At 40.3% G+C, this 25,859-nt stretch overlaps 1 long non-coding RNA gene across 1 annotated transcript; it reads right to left on the bottom strand.

The window, feature by feature from the left end:
* Positions 1-1,753: 1,753 nt before the first annotated feature.
* LOC310914173 lies at positions 1,754-17,870 on the bottom strand. Its single transcript, XR_014590977.1, has 3 exons — positions 17,685-17,870; positions 5,221-5,323; positions 1,754-3,255 (listed from the first exon to the last, which is right to left on the bottom strand). It is a non-coding gene; the product is annotated as an uncharacterized lncRNA (long non-coding RNA).
* Between the last annotated feature and the right edge of the window lie 7,989 nt (positions 17,871-25,859).

The following is a 25,859-nucleotide window of genomic DNA, read 5'->3' as shown; positions in this document are numbered from 1 at the left end:
TATTCTTATAATATTTATATAAAATATGTCAAGAAAAAGGAATAACAGGGACTGTTATAAAACACTGGCTGAGAAACAAGAACAATGGCAGGGCCAGACTTTATTGACCACAGCTTGATAGAGCAAGCACAGGACAATAAAAATTATTTAAAAAACACAAGGTTTTACTAATTAAGAACAACATTTCCTTTGTCATTCCATGTAACTGCCCATTAAATGTGGCTTTTGTGGGAGGATGCATACCTAGAAGACTTGCATGTACTATCAGTACTAAAAATATGCACACTGGCCAAATCAAAGTAGTATCTCTTGTCTCTGGAATTAGTATTTCCTACTTTGGTATATTTTCCTGTAGGGATATTAACATACAGATAACATTAATGGAATGAAAATTTATTAGCAATGACAGAAAGGCAAGGAAGATTGGTGACTAAGATCCAAGGGTATGAGGGGAAAGATCAAAAAACATCACAGAGTCTATCATCAGTCTGTTCCTGGGTACCTAGGAGGGAAAGTGAAGCTTCAAAAAGATGAGAAGAAAGCTGATGATGGGGTGACAGAAGCAGCTCCTCTCCAGGACAATGACAGAACAGTAATTATAGACAATGATGACATGTGATGGAGAGCTTTACCCTCCAACTTTACAGGAAACGATCAGGGCAAAACACATGTATCAACACACTCTGTGATGGGAGGAATAGGGGAAGAAAGGAAGGGTGAAAGGCATCCTCTGCCACCACCCTATCACCATGCTTATGCTATCAGGAGTGAGGACAACCCAAAGCAAGAGAAGCAGAGAGATGTGTCCCTCTGCAGGGCACTTCTGAGCTGAATGTGTGGTGGCCAGGCAGTCCCTGAGTCCTGGATGGTGCTCAGGGCTGCTCCTGCAAGGCTGAGCCTTCCTCTCACACAGCAGGAGCCTGCAAGATCACAGATCAGTGCTGGATGCTGCAGCAATGACCCTGAAATGCGTGTATTTATTTCAATTTGTAATCCATATATTTACAGTCCTTCCTGCAGGCTGGAATGTTTGAGCTGCAGACTCCCCTACAGAATCACGGAACAAGTGGCAGTATGGAAAGCCATCCAGCAGCCTCTTCCCAGGTCATCCCGTTCCACACGCTTGCGAGCCGGAGCTGCAGCAGCGAGTGGCACATGGCAGCACTGCTCCAAGGAGGGCTTTGGTGTCCCTCAGGAATGCCTGGGGAGCCTCACTCTCACCTGCTGCTCACAGACTGACCTGCCAAGGGGGAAGGCAGGTGGGTGACCAGGGGCATGGTGGGAATATCTTGGGGTGGGATGCTGCTGGCTTGTGGCGTGCAGCAAGGAGAGTCAGGCCCATGAAGAAGCATCAGATGCAATTCAAGAGCCCTGCTGCCAGCTCCATGGGCTGGACTCAATGATGTTGAAAGTCTCTTCCAACCTAATAATTCTGTGATTCTGTGTGATTCTGTGATTCCAATGAGAGAGTGTTTGCTCCAAATACAAATAAATGCAGAAATTTCCCATTTGCGTGCATGCACACATGTTCACTCCCACACATGCAGATACTGTAAGGCTCAATAAAAGATCAAAAGCAAATAAATGAAGCAAATTAATGAAAATGAAGTGTAAGACTGTAATCACACCCAACCATGCAAAAAAAAAAAAAAAAGAGCTCCAACCAAATTAGTATGTAATGCATTACTTCAGACAGATGTTTGAATAGGAACAAAAGGAAATAAGGAGGAAACCCATACAATGCTGGTTTGAGTACTTTCAGGAATATGAAAAAAAAAAAAAAAAAAAAAAAAAAAGGATAATTTCCCATTTAGCCTGCAGCAGAAATAAGGCCAGATTCTGATCCATTGAAGATATGCTTCCCGTTGCCTTCAACAAAATCACCATCCAGTCTCTGCAATAACAGCTGAGAAACATGTTTCCTGAACAAAAAAGGACAGGGCTGTGTCTCACTGGACTGGGGGCTCCTGGGCATGGATTAGCAGTTAACCCAGGCACAAGCTTCTGCTAGACTCTCACAGTACTTTTCTTTCTGTTTCTCTCTATTATTGTCCACAATTTTTAACCATGAAAATCACAAGTGTTTTTTAGCATGCAGAAATTGAGAACATTTGTTTCCAGTTGCGATCATAAAGAGATAAACAGACTTCTGCTAGAATGACAGCTGCAGCGTGTAACTTCAGGGAACGGCCACTGCAGCAAACATGGTACAGAGCACTGCATCTGCCCAGGCACAACAACTGCCTCTCCAAAACTGTACAAGTGTCTCATTCTATTCTATCTACTTAAAGAAGAATTAAATATCTGTTTAGAGGGAGAGGGTACACACAGTCATCAGTGATTCCCAACAGTTTCACGTCCTCCATAGTTTTTGGCATCAAAATATTCAGTTTTATTGCAGTCACATCTTCAACATACCCATTTAGGACACGCTGTATTGGAATTGGACTGATACTGATAAATAGTAAATTTATCACTCTAATTTTGCCATTTCAGAATCTCATTCTTAGATATTAGAAACATGTGCTGTAAGATGTGATTTATACAAGAGATTAATAAAATGGTCTTCTTGACTCCTCTGTTTTCCCATGCAGAAAGGCTTTCCCATTAGCATAAGAGTCTGCATCACACACCTTGTTGTTTCTTAAAGTCCTTCTCAGTTCTCTCCTTCACAGATAGGCAGCCTAAATTATTTACTTGTACTGTGGAGGGGCAGGGTCATCAGCAAACCTCAGATCACAGTTAGACTGCCAGATTGCCTGTAACATGAAGTCTTGGCTATCACAGTTCTCTCGACTGCCTTCTCAAGATGGATCCAGAAGGTGCCAGGAAACACCAAAACCTGCCCATGGATGGATGCCTGCTATCTCAAAGCTGACACTTACCTTACCTTGCTGTTGGGGAGGGGTGATGGTTAAGTCTCTTCAAATGGAGTTTTAAGAGCTAGATGAAGGATTTCTTGTCTAAACACCAAAATCAGTTCTTGACTTATCACATCAGATTGAGGAAAATGCCTTTTGGAAGCAAAGACATTAGAGACTTTCCCATCCACTGATCTGAATGTGTCTGCAATCAGCTCAGGTGCAGGACTTGGTGCACTGTCCTATCTGCACTTTGAATCTTTGAAGAACTTCTGAAGAAATCAACTCCCTGAGTGGCAAGATCATGAGTTTGCATACTGTGAAAGGCCAGAGTCCAGGAACAGAGCCACAAAGCTGAAACCTCATCCCTCCATATCTCAGTTCCATCTGAGAGCTGGGGAAAGGGAGAATGGCTTATCAGTAATTTTATACTCTAGAAGTACAAGCCCAACTCCTCCACTGCCATGCATGACAATCACTCATTACACTACCAAATCAACCTGGAGTGTTGTTCTGCTGTTACTCTCTTATAAATGAGGCTGAGAGGCACCGGAGATCTGGAGCACTCATGAGAATTACAGTGACACCACGGCAAATTGTCTTGTATTTTAGTTATCAAGGAAGTCAGAGGAACTGGCCCTTGCCAAGAAGTATCCTGCTGCTGCAGCAAGATCACTTGTGCTTCCAACCTACCTTGTTTATAAAGTTATACATTTACTTTGGAAGTCAGCAGAGCTATCACAGAGCTGAACTCCATGTAATTAGGAGACAGCATCAGGTGAGAAAAATGCAGAGTAAGTCCTAGCAAGTGAGGCAAGCAGGGTTTGGTAGTCTCAACTTCAAGGAAGAACACAGAACCAGAGAAAGTACATTCACCACTAAACTGCAAAAACTGAAGTTGGCTGTGACACCCACCTTGATGGGCGTTACAAGGTTATTACAATTTATCTCAGTTGTCCTGTTCCCTTTTACCATCTGTCCAGCCTCCTTCCCAACCCTGCAAATGCTCTCTGATCTGGTAATCCTTGCTTGCTCCCCAAAAAGGTGCCTCTGTGCTTTGCTTTTTTGTTTGTTTCGTTTTCTTTTGTTCGTTTTGTTTTCATTTGTTAATTTGTGGGGGTTTTTTTGGTTTTTTTTTTTTTTTTTTTTTTTTTTTTTTTTTTTTTGGTTTTCCTTTTAAAATTTTATTTAAATAATTTCTATTCCCTTGTGCCAAAAAAGACTCATGACAATTCATTAAAATAATTAAAGGCTTATTATTAAAACAGAAAATATCAAATAAATTAATTAAAACATTTAATTTTTAATTCATTGTGTTTTTTCCATTATTTTACAAAATGCACCAGGATAATAGTGAGATGCTCTTAAAGTGAATATATTCAGAGGCTCAATTCTCCTTCTAACTGCAGCAGAATGGAAATTAGGAACTGTTTAATAGACTAACAGATAGAGAAAGGTTTAACAAAATTAACAGATAGAAAAAGATGCCAATGAACCTCCATTTATCCTCAAATTGCATATATTTTTTAGAGTTGCATCTAATCTTTTGGGGAAAACAAATCTACTTAATTGAGTATATACATACTTGTGTGAGGCAATGACAAAGTTTACAACTGTTTTATACTCAAATATTTTTGTAATTGCCCCTGAAAGGCAGCAATTTTCTGATGCTGTACTACATTATAATATAATACCCCTTAACAGCTGAATACTCATCTGGGGCCAAGCAGCCCTGGCACAGTATTTATGCTAATTAAAACTAATTTCTTTGCAAAAGGTTTAGTCTTAGCAAACAATTTAAACATAATGTGTACCTCTGAATTTACCTTTCTTCTTATGTTAAGAAAGTATTTGCAGCAACATTGTCATTAGGCAGTTATGTTTGTGATATTAGGTACATATGATGGCAATTAGAGGCAGAACCTCCAAAAATCCTGGTAATATACCCAGGCATGGCTTTAGCTATTTTAAACAGATTTATACTTAGGGCATCAAAGAATGTCACAAAGAGAAGAAAATATGGTAACTGTTGCTTTAAATTATAGCTATCATTACTTCAAAAGGATATTCAATCAGAAACCACTGCAAACTTAAACTATTTATGCTTTCTGACACTGAAAGGAAAGTAGGCAGTTTCAGCCTGTCATCTCTTAATTCTTTTTCTTTCCTCCTTTTTTTTTTTTGTATTTAATAAAAGAAAAGTACTGTTTGGTCTAAGAAACAAGTTATAAGTCCAGGAGGAATGAGTTAGAACAGGTCTCCTGCTTGTTTTTGACCTTTCCCTGTCTGTCAGGCTCATTAAGTATTGCAGGTTCTTTGCTAGTTATTTTACAACAGCTATTGGAAAAATGAAACAAACCTGTGCAATGGTCTTGCTTCGGCTGCTTGGACATAACACTCAGCAGTGTTTGCCCAGCAAAACAGTTCCTGTGTCAAGTAGTAACAGGTAGAGCTATTTTCCCCTACAAATCAAAAATACAAAAGTGAAGCCACAGTTGCTTGCAGAGTAAATTTTGAACAAAATCATAAGATCACGATTAAATTGTCCACGGGGATTCCTGACCTCTTCTGGTAACAAGAACACACCTCCCTGTAGTCAAATGTTCAAAGCAAGGAACATTCTGTTCAACAAAATGTTGGCCATGGAATGGTTTGCAAAAACTAGCAGGGGTTTCAGGAGGTAAATAAAGTCAAAAGAAAAAAATATACTTTATGTGCCAGCTAACCCTTCCTCTCCAGATGCACTCAATGTGTTGAGCAAAGAGAGACAAAGAAGTGTCATTACATTTAAAAACAAAATTTAAAAAAGAAGAAATGCCTAAAGAGGAGTGAAAGGGATCTCATTACAAGAGAGGGGAGAAAAAGGTGTGTCCTCTGTGCAAAATACATTTCCAAATCAAAATGAGCACCTTATATTCATTCCCAGCTGCAGGGAGGAAGGCAGACACAGGAATCTTCAGTTGGGAAATGGGTGGGTGCAGGGGGAATTCCAGATAATTTGTAGTTCAGGCTTTGGGGGAGCAGCCAGCAGAATCTCAGTAATTTTGTCAGGCAGATGCAAGAGGCTCACAGACAAGCTCATGGGGCTCCTGTGCCATCACAAAACGATGAATTACCGAGTTTGAATTACAAAACTTTCATCACACAGATATATGTACATAGGGCAAGAGCAAAGGAGCCCAAACCAAGAATCAATCCTGTTTGACCTTTTCCAGAAAGTGGGACCATTTCTGAAGAACATTTCAATTTTGAACGACACAGGTCCCACCCGTGACAGTGTCAGGATTTTTGTCAGGGTCTCTTCCCCATGGGAGTGAGCAGTTAGCAGGTGAGCCCCTCCACGATCAGATGTCTCTGGCTGATTTTTCTGCTCTGAGGGCAGATGGTTTGAGCCCCAGGGGCCTGGCAGAGTAGCACAAGTCAGGATCATGGTGTGGTGGAAGGCAGAGAGGTGCCTGAGAATATAACCAGGCAGTTCCCAGCCCAGACAATCTCAGGAGGTGCTGCAGTGTCTCACTGCAGGGTCCATGCAGTGCCTCTGGAGCAGCTCCAGGGACCAGGATTCCCAATGCCCCTGACCCAAGTGCTGAAACCATGCTAGTTCTGCTTGGTGTTGATCCTACAGTGAGAGGGAAGGCAAAATCAAACAGTTTCAGCACAAAACACAGGACCTGACATTTAGAGAAACGTCTGGTAAAAACAAGCAAAGGAAACACTGAGTGTAACACATGTTGCCACAATTCCCATCACTGGCATTTTAGCTGTATTTCAAAACATGCATGTAGCATTTCTCATAATTTGCACTGGGATTTTTTTAAAATTTATTTTTAATTTTATTTTCTTGGTAGAATGTATTTACATTTCTCTGCTTCCCTTTCCAACTCAGCAATATCAACTAATTAACAAAACAGTTTGTACTCTTTAAAGATTTGTACCAATCACCACAGTGAAAAAGCAAGTTAACCAACCCACATCTAAGTAAATGAATGGTTGACATCTATCCTCAGCAAGATTACTGACAGTCGTTTGCTTAGGCACAGAGTCCAGAACAACTTCTCCCCAGCAAGATTCATGTGCTTTTTGGTCCAAAATATCATTCCAGCTTGGTTATTTTTTCTTTTCTGCACAAGCAGGAGAGAGTTCAAAGGCTAGGGAGCAAGAGTAAGTATCATCCCTTATGTGAATGACAATAAAGAAATACTACTAAGAAAAAAAATCTCTAGACTCTTAAAAAGGAATTAAAGTCATAATAAATGGACAAAAGTTACTACATGGAGAAGTAGCTGCAGAATAAAGGTAAACAGCAATAAAACCAAGAAAACCTTCTAGATGTTTCATTCCACAGGGACACTGTCCTTCCCCAAGGGGACCACCGCACTTTCCAGGTGACATAAGTACCTCCTTGGTGGTGGCTGGTCTCTGGGGACACAGCAGGAAGGAGCTGCTGCCCCTGGAGCACGGACAGTGACGGAGGGGAAAGGGCTGCTGCCCGTCAGCTCTCTGTCTTTTCCTTACAGGTAACTACTGCTTTAAGCAAATTGTTCCAGGGACTGGAATGCAGCAATAACTGATCTAATTAGTGTAGGCTGTAATCTAGGAGGGTTCATTATGTCACACACATTATGACTCCTGGGTATTACTAAAGGACTCATTTGTAGTAGTTGAAATGAATTTCTCTGCACACACATAACGTCACCCATATAGCTATAGTGAAGCAGCTTTAAGGTGATCTGACATATTTAAAATCTCTGACTTTGAGCAGGGTTAGGTTTCCAGACAGTAATAAACAAATCAGCAAACAGTACAGATTTACTTCTTGCCAAGAGAAAGAGGGTAAAAAAAATGAAATGTAATGGCTACTTCAGATTGAAATGGCAAGTAAACTCTGTGACAAAACTACAAAGGAAACTAATAAATCATGCCAGAGGAAATATATACCATAATTAAAGACATACACACATACAAACTTGACAAAAACTTTACGTTTCTGGGTACAATACCTGTTTACTTCGTGTAACATGGAAAAAGTTTAATGGCTCCTTATGAGAAGTCAGTTATTTATTATTTCTGCTCTAAAAGCTCCCATGAGCCTTCCCTCAGCAGGAAAGCAAGCCTACACTCCAGGTAACAAACTCAACCAGTTGAATTACAGAAAAAGGCAAATGCATGAAAGTGTATAAGCAGCTTTACAATGCTGAAGTAAAAAACAGGTTATAATTAAGTTTAATTTAACCTCTAAAAGGTTACAAATATAACTTCTATAATTTGCTTCACTTCAGGGGTCTCACACCAACTAGGTATTTCACAGCCTTTGCTTTTATTATTGAAAAGTTCATTCCCACAAAGATACAAATATGCTTTTCCCTTTGACTTACATAGTGTCTGATGTGAAAAAAAAAAAAAATCTTCTGGAGAGCACTTATGCCTGTGCTTAACATTAAGCAGTCCTTAGAGCCCCTGCCTGCACCTTCTTAAATCAATATTAAAGCCTCTGTTAATTTCGTTTGTTCATGATCCCCACTCAAGGGGAAAATGGCACTGTGACATTGACATTAGTGACTTCTGTGGTGTTCTATTCTGAACACACTGATCTCCAGACCTGAGCTAAAATTAACTGAAATTATTTAATTCTTTACTTACTTTCATATGATTTGCATTGGACCTGCCTTCTTTTTAGGAGTCAGAACTCAGTGATTTTTTTTCTCAGCTTCCTCTCGAAAAATTAAATTTTACAAAATTCAGTTTATAAAGTAGAATATCAGAATTAAATTCTGTATGTAGAATATAGCATTGTTCAACCAAAAATGTCAAGTTGTATATGAGGTTAACATGAAAATGCTACAGTATGAGTTGTTTTGTTTCATTGTTTTAGGGGCTGGAAGCACCCTGGACAAAATCTAAATCTAAAATCTAAATCTAAAACTTTTAAAATTATTTTGAAAAAAATTCTTTCCCCTAGAAAGCTGAAGACCTAACTAGATGACTTATTTCCATTACTTTCTAATCCAGACGTGGGTTCAATATATCTTAAATGGTTTTTTAAAATCTCAAATATAAATTTAATTTCCAGATACAAATTAGATTCCCATTCTCTTACAAAACCTTCTCTAATGCTGTTACCTCCAGTATCCTTTTCGGTGTCTAGGTATCAAATGTATTTCTAAGTGGGTACCAAACCAGATAGAAAGACTGACTGTATTTAGTCTTTAATTAAATGCTGGTAGATTTCCTTCAATAGTGTTAAGCTCAGAAGTGAGAAAATATAATTAAATGATGCTCCTACACAGGCAATGATCAGCATTCTTGCATGCAAGGTGTGGTAGCACAGTAAGCTAAGGATTACTTCTCAGTTTTAGTTTTATATTGAAATTCTCATGGCTCAGGAGAAACCCTATTCTGTATGCATGAAATATTAACCAGGCAATTGTCCTAAGGATGCAGTGGATTTATTAGAGTCCATTAATCTGATTAATTATCGGATTGCTGACAAGTTAAGTGTCTCAGTGCTGTTAAAACTAAGTATATTTTAAACGTATCTGACTTCCTCCCATTGTCTGTCATCTCACTGAGGATGTGGGCAAATAAAAGGTTGTTATCATAAGAGGTTGCTACCCTGTGGAAGCCCTGGTGTCGTTAACAAGCAGAGGAAAGCCTCAACATGAGGAGCTGGTGGATTGTACAAGGTTTTCAAAGATACTGAGGCAGGAATTGAATGACAGCAGAAAAGGAGGTTAATCTTTAACACTTCTGTTCTAAATGGAAATATTTCCAATACTAGTGAACTCCTGCAATTTCCACATGTACATCTGAAACATTCCTTTGTGTGGACATGTTCTACGTGATGTCTTGGCAGAAACCAAGAGACACAGACTCTGATCTTAGCTCTGCCACTGACCCGCCCCGTGACCCCGGATAAATCATTCCACTGTTCTGTTTCTCTTCTTACTTTGCCTGTCTTGCTTCTTTAGAGCACAAGTTCTTCACACGAGGAGCCAACCTCTAGTTACCTTTTTGTCTGACATGTTGAGGCCCTGATCTCAGATGAAGCATTTAGGACCCTTTGACAATAATAAAAATAGTGGTGAGGGGTGGATGGTACTGACATTTCCAGACCTCATTTCATCCCAGGAGATACACCAGCGTCAGCACAACCACACCTACTTCACCATGGATTTTAGCTATAATTTAAGGGTTAGAGAAGCAGTCATGCCTTAGTGGAGCCACAGGTGAGAAAATAGACCTCTGTAGTCTTTTCTGCTCGTTGCTGGAAGTTTAATTTACATTAAATAATAGTTATTTTTTCATATTGCAAGATGAAGACCACAAATTCAGCCTGGAGAGCCAAAGCAAATTGCATCAAAAATCCGGGCTAAATTAAGGTGAGCTGTTCTTTGTCTTTCACTCCTTTCCCCCAGCACTGTGCTGAAGACAAAGAACAAGAACAAAGCAAACTCACACTAGAATAAGACATAGTTACTAGTTAAGGCAGTCTCAAGGTGTGGCATCTGTTTGGCTGGAAGGTTCAAATTCACACCTCTCCCACCTCAGGAAAGCACTCAAATGATCAGTGTGTCTTATGGACATATTTCTCCTCCTCTTGAGGCTGTTTGTCATGGAAGATTGACCCTGCTCTGCTACTTTGGGACTCAAGCTTGGGAGATATAAATCCTGCTCTGGTTTAGGATCTCTGTTAGGCACACAGTCGCTCAAGAAGGGCACAACTCCAGCAGGGCTCCCTTTAGCACCCCCTAATTTCTCCTTAGTGTGGCTTCTGTGACTCCTTCTCCCGATTGCCTCAGACAGCTGACTTGGCTGAATCCCTCCTACACCCTTGTCCTACCAGGGAGGCATGCTCAGGCATGGCCTTAGCAGAGGTGTTCTACAAGGAACAAGGTGAGAGAGCCAATCCCATCCTCCATGGGAATGGCTCACCTGGGCCTCTTGAGCTTCATGACATTGATGAGGAGATTATGTACAGCTCCTGTGATAAAACACATCACGTCTGGCACCAGGACTGTGTTGCTGGAAAACACTCTAGGTGATTCAGATCTTCAGCTGGGGGATGCTGTAAGGCTGAAAGAACTGCTGAAGTAGATGTTCCAGGACTACACTGGGATGTAGTTGTGTGCTCATTCCAGCCCCAGTGCAAAACTGAGATCCCCCTGGGCAGTTCTACCACCTCACACCTCCAAGGTTCTGCCTCTGTCTCTGAGGCAGGTACCTGCCAGTGCCTCTGCGGTGTTGGAAGACTTTGGTATCAGCCTGTAAATTGGAGGAGGATTCGCCATATCACCTGTCTCCATCAGCACTACCATGTGCCTCCTTCAGCACAAGAGTTTTGGTGTCCTGGGAACTTTGGCAGACCTGTGAAAGGTACCAAAATTAATCTAGATAGAATAAACATACCCTAAATCACTAGGATAAGCATTCTGGGTCACTTTTGAGCCACATAAAATAGCAAAGAAAACTTGTAACAGTTTTGATAAACAGGTTTTGCTACTGTGGCCCCCAAAAAAACTCACTCAGAAATACAGAATAAAGTCAAGACTGCAGGATATAAGAAACTCACAGTTTTTATCCTTTCCAGCTTTTACCCTTCCTCCTTTTTTAAAGTAAGCATGACCTACTGTGACTCCTAGAAGTCACCTGCTGGGCACATCAGATATATTTCAGTAACTAGAGAATGAGAAATATATATTAGGCTATGGAATAGAAACCAAAATAAAAGCTTTCCCATTAGGAATATTAATGTTGGTACTGTCTGAGTTAAGACAGTTACAGACTGGAAGACTCACTTTCTGGCCTTAGTTTGTGTAAGCAGGAGTATCAGCAATTCATCCTGTGAAAAACAGAACTTCAGCTGGTGGAGTTGGAAGGGAAGAGTGAGAGAAATTGAGGCCTTCTGTCTTGGGTTACATGTCTAAGGGCTAGAAAAACCCTACTACTTTTTTTTTTTTTACCTCTGTAAAAAAACAAAAAAAAAAGAAATGGAAAGAAAGAAAAAAGCTTCACCAACAACACAGCAACATGACAGTGATGTGTATAATGATCTTTGGCAGCCTAAGATAAGATCACAGCCCGTGGGACTGTTGGAGCCTGGAGCTAACAGACCCCTGCTTTGGGGAAACACTAGAAGTGTACAGAAAAAAAAAGTTCCGTTCCCATATTAAAAAGAAAGGAGAAGTATGTTGCTAAATCTGTTCCTTCTGAAGAAACCTTTGAAAATATAAATGTATGAAAACATTTGAGTCACTTCTGCGTCCATGAGTGAGTGATCCCCTCTACTCTCACCAGTAATACCAGGAAGGGCTGCTCTACTCCCAGTTTGTCCCAGGAACTGTGCTCTGCTTAGTTAGTTCCATCAGTTTTTTCAGTAAAAGTCACCATGAAGGTATCATTCTCCCACTGAAATCACTATAGAGTTTTTTAAAGTCACTATAGGGGTTTTTTTTCCTAATGCAAACTTCTGCATAAATTTTAAATCCAGAATATAATGAATAGTGTTCATCTAAATTACTGCTGTCACTATCCTATCTCCGTCTGATCTTGGGAACAAGCCTGTCCTTTCAGGAAGATTGTTTGAAATGTCTGTAATTGAATTAAAAAAATAAAAATCTGTTCTGTTCCAAGAAAAGATCCAGAAACTTAAAGTCCACAAGCGGCTTTACTGTTTCTATTGATTTTAGATGGAAGGTGTGAAATACAACAACTAAATGGCAGTACTAGTGAAAAATCAAGTTATTTATGGTCCTCTTCAGTTGGATTAGTTTCTCTAAATAATTCCTTGTTTATCTGTGTTAGTGTTTGGACTGGTGCAGAGGGAGGAAACAGCAGGATGGGAAAAAGTTTCTTTTTTGGGATGCTATTTAAACAAATGTCAAACTGTGCCCTGGCTGCTGCCGAACACTGAGCTCTTGTGAAAATCCAACCCTTTCCTTGGGTGCTGAACAAAGGGAAGCCATGCTGCTGGTGAGCTTAAAGGACTGGTACCGGAAAAATCAGAGGGTTGGCAGACCTGTGCGTGTTTGAACAGAGGAAAATACTCCATAAAGAAATGTTGAGTGGGTGGAAAGTGCAGGGAGCAGCAGTTCTGTGAATCACTTCCTCCCCCAAGGCCTTGCTGTCATTAGGAGTACAGGTGCGTGGTTTTAAAAACACATGTTGTCCATACTGATATTTTAACAAGCGTTAGTCAAAGCAGTAGCAGTTCTAACAGGCATTTACTGGTCAAGATAAACCCTAAGCTCCCCCCTCTGGGTTGTCACAGTCAGCTAACATGTTAAAACTGTTGCTGCCTAGTCCAAGAAAGGATTTTAACATGAGTTAAAAATAAAGTCCTTTTTGTACATGCATGGCTTAAGAGAGAAGAGTCCAAATCCCTTCTTCCAGCAAGAAGAATAGAAAGAAACAGCAGAAAAAGAGGATTAGAAGCAGCATATGTGCTCTGTCTTGCCTGTTTACTTCCCAAGATTTTATTTTGCTTTGCTCCACTTACTGAGTGTGCCACTGGATTCTGACCCAGTTAATTTCTGTATGACCTTTCGAATCAGGCCCAGATACAGAACATGGTCAAGGCATGGATTTGGGGAGCCAAGTGCCTCCTAGTACATGAACAGGCAAATGCTTTGCAAAGCAAACTCTTCTGAATACTGTAGTTTTCACCAACTCAAAATCTTTCATCTCCTTAAAAGCATTAGAAACAGAGGATGAGGCAGATGCTCTCACATCCAGCCAGCTCTTCACTGGGAAACATCAGACAAGCTTCCTTGCATTTTCTGACGTAAGACAAGGCAGAATTTGCCCCAAAAGCATGAAAGCAAAGTTTATGTCCATTGCCATGCAACTGTATTACACTAATACTGAATTTGGAGCTCCCTGCCTGGTACTAATCACTCATTCTGAGTCAATTTGAACGCACACTCTCTAGAGGCAGCAGAAGTCTAAACTGAAACACTGTAGGAAATAAAATGTCATTTAACTGGAGAAAGGAAAGAGCCTAGTGAAAGTAAGAGAATTCAAGGGGCACTCCTTTCTGCTGTCATTTGTCATGTATGACACAGGAATGTTGACATCATCCTCTGATAAATGACACTGGCACCTGCATCAGAGAGATATTCTTCAGCAAAATAGAAGTCTGAAAATCCAGCAGCAGGGCACTACTAGTAGGTTCCAGGAGCTTGCAAGAAAGGAAAGATAGATGATGGTAATTTTCTTCCAAAGAGAAACATAAGACTTTTTAAGAACCATTCCCTCTTGCTTCCCCTCCTGCTCCCTCTGGGCTTTGGGAAATGATTCTGTTTTCTAAATCTAATAGTGTCTTAGACATGAGCTATATGTTATCCAAGAGCTAACTTGTGGCACTCATGCCACCACCCAGTCTCAGAGGATAAACGTCAAGCAGAGAGCTCCAGAAGGCATTCCCGTGACAGAGAGCTTCAAAGGGGCCAGGCTGGCCTTCTCTTGTCCTAGGCCAGTTAGAGATGTCAGTGAACAGACTATTCTAGCATCAATCCTTCCAAATCTCACCTTTGCATTCACAACCTGTAATGCAGAGACTTTTTCCCCTTAGAAAGAGCAGGAATACACATTTCCATCCCACTCCTGTATTCTGTACAGCTGCAGGGCAGGTTTGTGGCAGAGAAATTCTCTTGGGAAACTTCTGCACAGCCACACAAAGCCTGCTCTGGTGTGGTTTGACATCAGCAAGCAAAGGTAACTAAAGAAATTTTTTCTCATCTCAAGACAGATACATCACCAGTTTTCTGTGTTGAAAAGCCAAAGGCCAGTGGATTAGTTGTAATTGTGAGGGGAAAGTCCTGCTACTATTAAAAATAAAAAGCAAATATATATATGTTTTCTCTGTCAGATTTTTTCCATGGTTGGCTCATGGAATTTATATGCAGCTTGATTTTTCTTCTAATTGTATGATTTATTTATGCCAGAAAAGAAGGGGGAAAATCTATATGATTTGGAACATCATGTTGTGAAGGCAAGAACACCTCTGTGACCAAGGTAGCCTGGTTCATCATCAGGAAACCTGTATCCTATGCCAAGGACCTGCCCAGCTACTGGCCAGTCCCAGTTTGCTCTAACCTGCTAACTCCTGTCCAGTCCATTTGTCTCTTGCCATCTCCAGGGATCACCATGCAGTGATAAGGACTAATGGCCCAGTAATTCTGGGCCAAGAAATATTTTTTTCATCCTGCACAGCCAGCACTGTCTTCCAGATCTCTGAGTGCATGAGAGGGGCTGGAATCTGGATGAAGAATGGCTGGATTAAAACACATCCTAACAGGCCAATACTGGCTGAAAGGAGAAAACACTGGAAGAAAGAAGCAGTACATGGGCTGACCTTCATATGCAGGGCTCCTTCTCCAGGACTGTTAAAATATTATGCTGCTCTTGGCTCTTACTGAATCCATCTTTGGTACTGAGCACTGGAGCAGAAGCAATCTCTGTACTCCTGATTCTCCTGCTGGGATAACAACCCCACATTCATGTCTTCAATATTGTCAGGCTGGATTGTCATAAACTGAGCTATGTAACATATTCTCCAGGAAAATACACTTTCATCTTCTAACCCAGAGAAGCAAAGGAGAGCATATCATACTGATCTGCTCTTCAGACTGCTTTGGACAAGAAACTTGCTAATTAAGCTGCAGGCTTGTGACTGGTGAGTCCCAAGCCAGCTGGGCTGGGTGCCTTCACCTCAGGAAGCCCAAGACTTTCTGCATCATAGTGAAAGGCAAACAGTAACTGCAGATGCTGACCCCTTGGCTTGATGGGGTTAGGTCAGCCCCATTTGAAAAAGCTGCTTTTGCAAAAGGCAATTAATTTTATCTCATTATATCACACATGTATGGCTATGGTCATCACAAGAGATAGTGATGCAATTTTCATACTCAAGCAAACACAAAAATTTAAGTGGTTAGGCTTGGATAACAACTTTCTTCAGCCCAATCTTCAGAAAAAAATGGTAATTTCAGGGACTGATGGAAACTATGAATTCTAACAATGGTGGGTAAGACAAGATTTCTTTTTACTGTACACATTTTGGGGTTTTTTTTCGAAAAAAATATGGACATTATTATCCTTATGGTCTTGATACTTCTAACAGCTTTCCTGTAGCAAACTATTACTTGATCAGTTTATAATGTTTAGAGCACAGCAATGATGACATAATTTTGTTTTAATGAAGATAAATATTATCCCTGAATGTCAGAAGGTACCACATCACCCATTAAGTGTTATGATTTCAAAATACCCTAAGGAAGAGTCTTCTGGGATGGTTGCAGGAAGATGCACACACACACACACACACACACGTCTGATTTTGATTAAAATACAAGTTATTGTAAGGTTCAGTACAGTCCAAATGTAAAATCAACTGTTCAGCCCCATAGATTTAAATACAGAATAAGGGGAAAAAAGCCCTCCTAGGACTCTCCATATTCTCCATGCACTGGCCAGACAACGATCTAATAACAGCAGTGACTTTGGGGATATTTGTTTATCTGCTCTGAGTCCAGTTAAGTGACTCAGAGGTAACGTGGCACTTCACCGACGTTCTTTGGACCATGTTGTGCTTGGAGATTTATCCTGAAGGAGGCTGTTCATAGCAGGCATTCAGGAATGCTGCAGAAGGGGTAATTTGGGGATGGTTGCAGACACATTTGTGGATAAAAATGAGGCAGCCACAAGTCTTCATACCTTATCTCTGCAAAAGCAAGTATGAAATGGCAAGGCAGGAGAACTGGGGGTTTCTCCCAGAGCAGTGATACCAGACTGATTCTTCATCCAGGCAACATCCAGGGGACTTCTGGATAGTTTTGATTGTTACACTCCTGACATCAATCAGGAGTGCAGAATCAGGCCCTTAGCACTGACAAAACTGTGCTCAATCTTCTCTGACCTTTCATTTTAAAGTATGCTTAGACACAAATGTAAGACAGAGAAGATTAAGGAGATGGGGGCTAGGAAGAGGAAAGCTGAAGGAAAATATGCTATAAATATGAACTGGGTCATATAAAAAAGATTAAGTATAAAAGACAGCTTTCTTGTAATTTCCAGCTGTTTCTCCTAAATATTTCTAGCAAACCTACATGTGTATAGTTTCAGAAATGTACCAAGAGGGAATACTAGCACTTCACTTAAAAAACACTCTGTAGGATTGCTCGTGGTTCTGACGCTGGAGCACTGAGATCTGTCAGGATAGGACAAGAGTTATTTCAACAGTACTAAGTAGCTCTCCCACTGCTTTACTGTGGATTGATCAATTTTCACCCTTTCTTGCCTTTCTGCAGTCATATACAGATGTAAAACAGATTAAGGCTCGGTGGAAATAAAATAAAATTGAAAAAAGAAAGACACCTAGGACTTTTTGACTTCCTCTGCAATAAAGTGCAGGGAGAGGTGAATAAAGCCACATGACAGACAGTAACAAAATGACAAAGGTCCTGACTGATAGTTTATTGAGATGACAACTCAGTGAGATTTTAGACATCTCTGGCATGAAGACTATTTTTGTCTTTTCACAAGTTAAAACCTATGTACGATCAAGACAACTGCCTGCCTATCTGTTGAAGCTTGTTTCTCCCTGTGCCTCTCTCTAACAGAGCCATACCTGACTGCAAAATAACTCTTCTTCTTTTTAATGTACTTTAGAACTAGAGTTTGACAATGCTTGAAAGGAAACCAAAGCAAAATAACAAACCATTATCAATATATTATTTATGCAGGATCCAAAAGCTGAGAAACATCACTAACAAGTCACTTAAATTTTCAGCCACAGATCTCAAGCATGGAAAACATCATTATAAATACCTGGCTGCTGGGAAAACAGTGCAAGGGCAGGACTGCATGGTCTCAACGAGAAGAGTCTGATTGCTGCCTGTGCAGCACTTCTTACCAGTGCAAAAGGAAACCAAGAGGCTTTCGTTTGCCTTGGCAGCACTTTGTACTCCATTTCTTTTGGTGCAGGGCTCTGCACAAGCTCCAGACCGCAGAGGAGTGATCTCTGGGCTGCAGCTCCCTGTTCAGTCCCTGACCTCTGGCACCAGGACTTTTGCCTCCCAGCCCAGAGTGCTGCTGACTGGACCTGGCTGCACACGGTGTCGAGGCTCTGGAATGCCTCAGATTTTGCTTCAGACACAATAAAGATTACAAATTATAGAGTACGGTGGGAATAAAAGAGATGGGTTCCCCACTCTGACTATCCATCACTCTTTCCCATGTCTCTGGGCAAAAGCAAAGCAAAGCTTTCTCAACAGCCCAAAGACAAAAATAGCTTGTACATATTTTTAAATGTTTTACTTTCCCACTCTTAGGCTAATAAAAGTCAGAAATAGAGAAGGCATTGATTTTATACTTTCTAAAGCCACTAGTGTCAGAGGACCCCTATAATTTATATTTTCAAATTATAAAATATTGAAGAAAATAGTTAAAGACATTTTTCAGCACAGAGTGCCTTTTATGCAAATCTCACTCTTTTATCTACAATATTTATATATAACAATATCTAATTGCACAAAGCAATTAAACGAGCTTCTGCACAGTCATATGACAAGTGGGAATCAGTGAGGTTATATATTTGTTTTGAGGTTTAAAAGTGAAACTGACTGAAAGCTGGATGGTTTTGGAATTAAGAGAATACTCATACTGAACCTGATCCTGTCAGATGATTTTAAGGTCTCAGAGATGCCAAACAGAATTTAAAACTAACAATTTCTGTGATGATAATGCCACAAGTCAGAGGAATATTAGATATTTCTAGGAGTTCTGGTTTGTGTCTTGTTGGCCAACTCCAGGATTTTGTCAGGGACTGTTGACTGCTGAAGGCACAACTGTCATTAGCTTGAGATAAAAGATGCTGAGGTGATGGCTGCAGATGGGGCAGAGAGAGAGCCGAGTTACAGATACATATGTCTGGTAGTTTATTATTATTAAATATGAGAAAAGCCCTGAATGCATACACAGATTCCCACAGACACTAATGTACAAACCCATGTGTTTTAGAACAAGGCTTCCCTGACAGCATTTGTTGTACTTTGATGTCAGTCTCAGGAAATATGTTGGCAGCTCCTCCACACAAAAATCTATTTTCCACAAACAGCATATTCTGCCAGTATAAAATTCATCATCCAGACATACAAAGGACACAGGGCCAAGGGCCTTGAGTGACACACCAAAAACCTCAAAACACATGTCTGAGCTGCCACATGACTTGTATAACACTATTCACATACAGCATGAAACTGCAGTGCTGTAAACCACATCTTCATATTTTGCAACATCCTGTAAACTCATTGCAGGGAAACAATAACAGATACTAAAATGGTTTGGTGATGACAGAGCCCAGATAATTAAATATTTTTTTCTTTCAAAACCCGGATGGAGGATGAATGGATGGGAAGTCAGTCCTTCTGTTCAGTCAACACTAAATATCCAAGTTGTGTATGTTGGTAAGGAATAAAGGTATCCCAGCTGCTGTCCTGTGGAAAAAAGGCATTGCTGAGGTCATTAATTGGTGACTTGAGGCCACAGGTCATCTCTAGAGTTGAGATTTCAAAGAAAGCATTTTAATATAAGGAAAAAGGGCCACTGTGGGGCAATATCTTAAAAAAGGAGAGGGGAAAGAGGCTTTCATGGAATATTGATTTAGTTAATTTTCCAGGATTCAAATGGAAAGATACATCTCATACCTGGCCAAATGGATTTGTGAACTAGATAAGATAATAAACTAGATTCTCAGTTTATTTTATTTTTGTCCCATTTTTCAATACTGGGAGAACAATTTAGAAAGTGTTCATTAAATTAATAAGAACTGAGATGCTTTGCTTTATCATTTGTCTTGATGCGTAATTGAAGGCAGCAATTCCTGCAGGCTTTGTGGCCCTGCAAATAAACCAGCAACAACCCAAAACTCAGAATCTAAAAACTACAGAAAGGGAGAATTCAGCTCTGTTTTCGAGTCTCAGTTTAATAAATCTTTTTGGTGGTTTTATGACTAATGTAAGACTGAAAGTAGGCAAATTCCATCTGTGGTTCATCTGAGCAGGAGCAAACACACAGTAACAGTAATATATCATGAAAAAAGTGTTGGGCAATTTAACTTGAGTTCTATGATATTTTAAAGGCAGGAAGTATATTTGTGAAAATGCCCTTTTTCTTTAATCAGAAAAATCAATATATGTGGAACAAGGAGAATATTTATCTTTGAAATAAGAGCATGAGAGCTTTGCACAGAGCACTTCTGGCTCTCTAGCACAGAGCTGCCTCACCTCCCAACACAAAGGAATGTATTTATGCATGGCATGAGCAGCCTCTTTGCACAGCAGTTGTGCCTCCTTGTCCCAGGCCAAGTTATCTCAGCACACGTGTGCAGGAGGCTTTTGCAGCCTGAAACCACCAGTGCCCAGCCCAGCTCTGACCCCTCCCTGTGCTCCTGTTGGTCAGCCTCATACCTGAGCTATAGCCACACAGTGAGGAGCTTGCAGCATCCTGATTGTATTAATTTGTCTCAGGAATTATTATTGGACTCCTGGGGACTTTGGGCAGTACTTTGCTCAAAGGGGATTTACTCTCCTTGCATCAGCCAGCTCCATGGCTGCTTCTTGAGAGGTTGTTATTGAGAGCTGCAGCAGTTCCTGTGACAATATATCAGGGGTAAATTCTCTTTTGATACTGTTGGAAAATCCTTGCCAATCTGACACTACATATTAAAGGGTTCGCAATAACAAAAGGTAGAAATTAAATTGAACAGGATATTAATACCTTGTAGTTGAGGAAATGACATTTCCTTTTGATTTAAATTTTTGCTTTGTGAATTAGCCAAAATCTGCAGCCCTGCACAAACTGAAGCAGCTTTCCAGGTTCTCCACAAAGCACCAGCAGTGGCCTTCCTCTCCCCTGGTACGTGGTGACAACAATCACCTCCAGTGCCTCCCCCACTAAAAACTCTTCAGAAACTTGTTAGTCAAGTTTAAAATGAAGCAGGTCTGCTTCATTCTGCATTCCCTCCATATCTTCTATCCTTCTTATTATTTTCCAAAGTAGCAACTATTAGTTTCTGATTAGCATATCCAAACAGCCTACAGATGTGAAGAAATGGTTTAAAACATGAAAAAGGTTTTTCACAGTGCAATTTCCTTCTGTTTCTGCTGCACACTCAGATCTTCTCTTTATTTTCCTATTTTCTTCATTACTACAGAAATTATTCAAGTGCATAGATCCAAAAAACATGAATAAACACTACCTGGACTAGACAATTGGACAGACCCACACCTCTGCTCTCTCCTGTGTTTTGAAGGAAGCCAGACTGAAACACTTGGGACTGCTAAACACCACAAATTTACTGACAACATCTGAAAAGGCTGAAAGTGTTTCTATTGCATGACATACTCTGGTGGGCTGGGGACACTTTGCTTACACAAGAAACCCTTGCTGAGCCACTGTGACTTGTTAGTGCTTCACACTCTGGGGTTTGAACTGGTATGTGGCTTGTACATTGGGGTTCACATAGGGTGAAATTGGGTGACTGTTCTTCAAATAAGGTTCTATCACTTTATTGAGAAACCACCTGTGTCAAGGTAAGAAATAACTTCAGAAGAATTTTTCACAAATTGAAATTGTCTCTCTGTCTTCAAAGACAAGCAAATTGATTACTGCAAACAAAAGGTGCATGCTTGCAAACCTGCATTTGTAGAGCAGAGTTCCAGTGCTGTGCACGGTCCCTGGCTCCTCCAGCCTGCTCTGGCTGCTGGGCTCCAGCAAGGCATCCTTCCATGGCTCCATCTTTCCATGGCTCCCTGGGGGAGTTTTGTGAGTCCACTTCACACACCAGGCTGTTCTTTTGTCTCTCTGCAGCACCTCCAGCAGAGGGTAAGGACTGGCTGTGATCCCTTTGTCCAACAAGACTGAGGAGGGCTCTTTTGGTTATGTCTAGGCAGCCCCATGACATAATGGAAGAACCGCTGCAGGAATAATCTGCCAATTTATGCCTGTTAACTGGATCCTCAGTGAAATCCACATATTGGCATGAGAGGTGCGTGCACAGACACACGTATGGAACAGAAACCCATCTGTATGTATGATCTTCAGGGACTGACTTTTAAAAAGCATTAGGTTGCAGTATTTGTACATTATCCAGGCTCAATTTAATTCAGATTTTGGAGTGCTTGGATGGCACAAATTAGCTGCTCTGCATGCCAGCAGCCATCACTAGTGTAACAGCAGAGCCAAATTGGGGAAACATTAAGAAGCACTCTTTGTGTACATAATTGTGTGTTTACAAATGAGCCATTTGAATATTATATAGTTAGTCCTGTGCAACACGGAGATGGGAGTCATAAGAGTAAGAAAATTTGGCATCCCGGTCTGAAACTCTAGCCAAAACCATCATTTAATCCAGACAAAGAAAAAGATCGACCAATTATGCCAGTAAGTTTGAAACAGCACTATAAAAAGAAAAAGTGACATGGCATAGGTTTGTGGTTCCCAGCTAATGGAGCTAAAACCTAGCATCAGATGGTTTGTATTTTACATTATTGTCCAACAAAAATAAATCATCAAAAACATGGCAGATTCAAGCCTAACTGGCAAGACATACCATTAAAAAAAAGCAGCTAGTGGTTGAAGTGAAAATTAAGAAGTGCTGTTCATTCTCCCAGAAATGCTAGGGCTAACCAGAAGAACCAGCTCACCCTTACAGGCTCTGCAGCTGATTCTCTTATTTTCTGTAAGCAAAAAGCTGCAATGCCATAGTTGAATTCTGCTCCAGAAAGATTTTTCTTCCTGATACTCAGAGATTAGCATATTAAGTGTGTTATGTACTCTATTTACATAATTATTGTATTATGGCACAGTTAAAATTTTGTTGTCATTTCTATTGCAACCCCCAGTTTCACAGCCTGTAGTTGTGATTAGACATTATGTCCAGATGACCATCTTTACAGGGGTCAGGGAAAGGGGAGATTTTGTGTTTGTTTTTAAAACATATTTCAGATTTCCAAAAGAAACAATGGGCTGCCAAAGACACAGCAGTCTGATCAATATGTCAGTACTGGCAGGGAACAAGTATTCTTCCAAGAGGAACTGATCTTTCAAATGTGAGAATTGACAGATGCTCAAATGTCTTTATTATTCCTCACATTGTGATCAATCCCAAACATTCACATACCATGACCTGGGTCCCAAAATTAGAAGCTTTCCTCAAAAATCACAGGACCTAAAGATTACAAATTTAGAGATCATTTTATAGTTCTTTCTTTTTTTGAAGCTATCAACTTTGACATTATCTAGCTTTTCTTGGCACTGTGTGGACTTTACATTTCCTAACCAAAGAATTCTCCATCATTTGAATGCAGGAGATAGACCTACTAAGTAAGAGTCATGATAAAGGCAAGAAAGTTTCTAGCCCTGTATTACACTACATTCTAGTTTTCTATTCCATGGGTTTTTTATACCTGTCAGAAGAATAAAAGTAGCCATTTCAAACATTTTCTAGTCTGTATTCCCAAACACTATGAATTTCTTTCCAGAAGCACTTCTGTCTGGCTGTGCTTTCTTTTGGGCCAGTATGATTTGTGAGGCAGCACTTGCAGTGCAGTCCTGGAGCTCTGAAAGCTTCTTGTCCCCGTGGCCCTGCAACAGCTGCTCAACTTTATCAGAATAAAACAACCATTGGGTCACAGACTGTGGAATTTCATCAGTTGGATGCATTTAGTTTCTACCACAGACTGACGCAGAAGGATCAGGAAACCAAGAAAACCTTCCAGGCAGGGTTTGCCCAGCCAAAACCATCCTGTGCTAGTTTCTATCATGGTCCTGGCATCACAGGCAACTCACAACCCTGAGCATCCCTGATCCCTGCTCTCCTGGGCACTGCAGGATAGCACAATGACTCCATGATTTCCCTGCCTGCATTGAAGGCCCACTGTTATAGCAGCTCTATTGCTGAGCCTCCACCAGCAATTTCCTTGCAGCAACTGAAGCAGAGCATTGGATTGAAGTGTTTGCATTAGATCTCCTCCCATCCCTGCTAGAGTCCTGATGCAGATTTAATGTAAATTTAAATAGCCACATCAAAAACTCCAACAAGCCTCACTTTAAATTGCTAGCATAGACAATGCCTTGCTCCAGCTGACTTGGCAGCTCATATTTTGAGCACAGGGCAACCAGACATGACTCAGGGCCAGACTCCCAAATGTGGTCAGGTGTCTGTAAGATCAGGAAAATGTCTACGTGCATTTGAAAAACCATTTAATTGGCTATTTTAATCTTCAATTGCAGTCTATAGGATTCTAAATCCCAGTGACTCTCAGTGAGAATCAGGCTCTTCAGTGCCTTTGTTGCTTTATTGAGAATGATACTAATGACCAGGTTTTGAATGACATTTAGAGTCTTAACTCTCATCTGGCCCTAAGCCATGGAGGACCTTTGACATTTTTACCCACCCCTTTTTTCTAACTAGAATGGAAAAATGAAGGGGTGATATATTTTATAATGAAAAATAAGATTCTGCAAAAATGGAAAAAGATTGTAAATGAACACCAGGGTTGTCCTGCACCACAGTCCACTTCACATAGATTTCAGACTGCTACACAGTCTCACTCAGAAAAATGACTAAATGATGCCCTTATTCATAATTTTTCTATAAAAAGTTATTTCTTCAGAATACAAAGAATATCTTTCTGCTCATAAACTTTGTGTCAAAACAGGTTTGGTTCAAAAAAAAAAAGTTTTTTGGCTTATGCCACATCCTAGATCTTTGTCGTGAGGAAGTGTTTATGCATAAATTATAAAGTTCTGAAAATAAGTGGTTATAGTAGGAATGAAAACAATCCAGACCATTACCTGTAATGGCAGACTGGGATGGCATTGACACATACACACACATTTCACATTTATTGACAAGTTTCAGCGTTTACCAATTTCTAGTTTTCTGAAGCTGGAAAGTCTGCACCATATGTGGAGCCAAAGGCTAAGGGCAATATTTCACCACTGAGGTAACTATCCTAACCCATGAATTTACCTGGCAGTAGATCATCTTAAGATAAATCATGTGGTGAGACTACATCAATGAGCAGTTCTTTCAATCCCCAAGATTACCATAAGTTATACACATTGCACTATGCAGACAGAGGTAAAAATCTGTAATATACTGAAGCATCTCACCTTGCTAAAGTAAACACCTGCCTTGTTTGGATTAATAGGAAAGTGGTCCAACCAATTTAGAGCAAACTTGGCCATTCTCCACTCAACCAAACACTTACGAACCTTCAGTTAGTTTATCCTTCCAACATATTATGGAAATATTAGTATTTGCCGCTCTGAAAAATACTTTTTTTGGCATCTTCATATCCCATCCGTATTCTAAGATAAACACTGACAGCTGATGGTATTCAGGAACATTGCCATATGTTCCCCTAGAAATAGAATTCTGAAATATGGCTGTTATCCACCAATTGGCATATTTACTAATTAGTACAAAATTGCTCAAATACACTAATTTCTCCCCCAAGGGAGAATCCCTCTGAAGAATTCTCATCGGATACATCAGAATCTCCTACTCATGACTTACATACTCTCACAGTTTCTGATTTAATGGTTAACACAAAGAATCAAAAAGCTTTTCTAGGGAGCAAAGTCAAACTATGCATCTTCAATTCCTATTTTTTCCAGACAAGCAAGGCAAATGGCACTCACAGAGTTAATATTTGAATGTCTTTTCTAAAAAAAACCAGCTTCCATTTTTTTTGGTCTTTTGTGCAAGTTTAATAAAATAAATTTTGAATATCAATGGAGTACATTCTATTTTTCTTGGCATTTCTCTGCCTTGCTATGTCCTTCTATTGCAGGAGTCATGCCATAGGGAGAGCACTTTTCCACAGTCCATTGAAGTTGTGCCATAAGGGCTGGAGATGATTTGCTAAAATGCTCCAAAGGTATTCAAATTTCTTTAAAGAAGAAATTCAATTTATGTGCATTTATATTGCAGTG

The sequence above is a fragment of the Zosterops lateralis genome (genome assembly GCF_965231275.1).
Source record: "Zosterops lateralis genome assembly, chromosome: 12".
Taxonomy (NCBI): Eukaryota; Metazoa; Chordata; class Aves; order Passeriformes; family Zosteropidae; genus Zosterops; species Zosterops lateralis.
The sequence above is the reverse complement of the archived record's forward strand: the minus strand, read 5'-3'. Positions and strand labels throughout refer to the sequence as shown.